The sequence below is a fragment of the Nycticebus coucang genome, chromosome 2 (assembly GCF_027406575.1).
Source record: "Nycticebus coucang isolate mNycCou1 chromosome 2, mNycCou1.pri, whole genome shotgun sequence".
Lineage (NCBI taxonomy): Eukaryota > Metazoa > Chordata > Mammalia > Primates > Lorisidae > Nycticebus > Nycticebus coucang.
The window spans coordinates 4,499,467-4,502,088 of record NC_069781.1 but is presented as its reverse complement, the minus strand read 5'-3'; positions in this window follow the sequence as shown (position 1 = coordinate 4,502,088).

The window sequence follows — 2,622 nt, the reverse complement described above, 5'->3', positions numbered from 1 at the left end:
TCTCTTCCTCTTTGACCTGGTTGTTCCAGAGGACAAGTGGGGCCACAGCCCACATGCCTGACCCAGCCGGAGCCCAGCAGGATCCAGGATTCAGTCTCTAATCCAAGCTCATTGTCCTACCTAGCCAAGGCCCGCCTGGACACAGGTGGAACCCACAGACTCCCTACCCCAGCATGTGCCCGGTGCTGGGGAGCAAACTTGCCAAGGAAGCTCCAGGAGTAGATCAGGGCTGCCGATACCTGGGGAGAGGAGGGAGTCCTGCAGGTGGGGACCTGAGCTTCCTGGCTGTGCTGGAGCCAGACCCCCAACCTTGACCCTGGATGCCCAGAGACAGCATGTCCAGCAGGCCTACCCCAGGGCAGGAGAAAGAGCTATACTTTGGAAAGGGCTGGAGGGTAAAAATGTAGCCTCCTTCCTCAGTAGGTCAATGAAACTAGATGAGAATGGGACCCTATACCTAGACTAGACATCATACTTCACCTGCCAAGCCCAGAGTGACCCCCCAACCCCTTGAATGAAAACAAACATACTTAAAGGTTCTATCTATTCTCTCAACAACGATCAACGCAGAAGACTTCTTTGACCAAAGGCGTTAAAGAGTCCCCCCCATACCAGGTGGCAGCCACCAGCAGAGTGCCCTCTAATTTGATTCAATTCTGATGCCATGTACCTGGAGATGGCCTCAGGTCCCACCAGGTGAAGGCTTGGTTCCACAAGACTGCCCCCACTTAGACACCAGTCACAAGCCTCTGGAACTTCTGACCAAGCAGCATTAAACTGAGTTCCCACGACCCCCTCTTTGGGTTCCATTAATTTGCTAGTGTGCTCACAGAACTCAGGGACACTAACTTACCTTTACTGGCTTTTTATAAAGGACATTACAAAAGATGCAGGTGAGGAGTGGCAGAGGAGAGGTGTGGTGAGGGCTGCGGAGCTTCCACGCAGGGCACTGGATAGGCGTGATTGACGGGAGGATGCGGCAGCCTCGGTGGATCGCACACCACAGGCAGAGGGGAAACCCAGCAAGACCTGTCTGTTCAGATTCTTCTCGGCCTCTCTGTGCAGCCTTCCTCTTGGGTGTGGGGCGGGGAAAATTGGAACCTACAACCAAAGTGGGTCAGAGAATTTCCTTACAGCCAGAGGCAGGGGGTAATTGTATTTTTAGTGTTTAAGGCTTGCCTTGGGGAGGAAAAGGAGCAGGTAAGAGGAGGGTGGGAGAAAGTTGAGAGAGGTTCTACTTTCTAAGGTCTGCCCCATGCCTGTCTCCGACACCCTTGCTCAGTGAAGCCTTGTGCCTATGGGTTAGATGGACGTGGTGTAAACCCCAGCACTGCTGCTTACCAAGAGGGAGTCTGGCATCCCCACTTACCACTGAGAGCCTCAGAGATTCCTGTGCAGGGCAATCTTCACTTGCTCTGCAGCCCCGGTACCCGTGAATGGCAGCTGGTAGATGACTATATCCTTGTCCAGCGCCTGGTTGTGCCAGGCAGTGACTTCACCTGGTTGGCTGTTCCAAGGTTGGCCTGGGACTATGGTTACCTCTCACTCAGGCACCAGGTGTCCTCCCAGCTGAGCTTTCCTGGCCCCAGCAGGCCATGTTCTCCTGCCTCTCACGAGGGGGATGCCTGTGGAGACCCCGAGGTCAGAGGGGCAGCCCTTGACGGTGTGGGTTTTTTGCCAAGCTCCCAATGTCTCTGTGCCAGGCCCTGTGTTGGGGGTAACCCAAGCTGGGTAGGAAGGTCGCTGTACTAATCTCTGGCTGAGTGACTCTGGAGATGACTCTGGTCATCTCTGAGCTTCAGAGGAGCTATGCCAGTTGGAAAGAATGGCCAGGGAAACTGGGGCAAATGGCCCTGGCCTTGGATCTGAGAAGCCTGGGGTAGCATGCTCCCATCACATGCGTTATGTCTCCTTGGCCCACCTGAGTCCATCATAGCTGGGAGAGCTAGTTCCCTGCAGGCCACAATGTCCCCTGGAATACCCACACCCTTCTTCTCTGTCTGAGGACTCTCCCAGGCACCCGGGCAGCTTCCTCTCCTGCATATGGGCACCAGCCACCCATGGAAGAGTGTTAATGCCCCAGAGACAACCCTCCTCCCAGGAGGACAGAGCCATCCAGGTGGGGTGCCATTCCCAGGGAGCCTGAGCCCAGATACCCATTTGGGGGCACTCATCAAGGCCCCATGCTGACTTTCCTCCTCTGGGCTCACTTCCCTACAGCCTCCCTTGGGCACCTGGGATCTTCTGCAACAAACGATGTGCCCCTAAGTTCTTGGCTCCACCCTGCTGTGTGACGTGAGTTGGTCATCCCAACCTTCTTAAGAGTCAACACCTGTAAAATAGAGACAAAGAGTGGGCCTCAGACAGTCGTTACAGGAGACACAGTGTGTGAACATGTAGAGTGACACACTGTTAAAATGCAGACACACTGTCAGGTCAAAACAAAAGCTGTGGGAAGAGACAGGAGTCCAGCCCCTTGGTGAAGGACAGCAGGCAACCTGTCCACACTCCATGGAAAGCAGACCCGGGAGGGTTAGGTCACATAACAATCAGGGAAAAGACAATATACAAAGAAGGGGTGGGGGCAGGGTGTCCTTAACAAGGCCCTAGGAGATTTTTGTG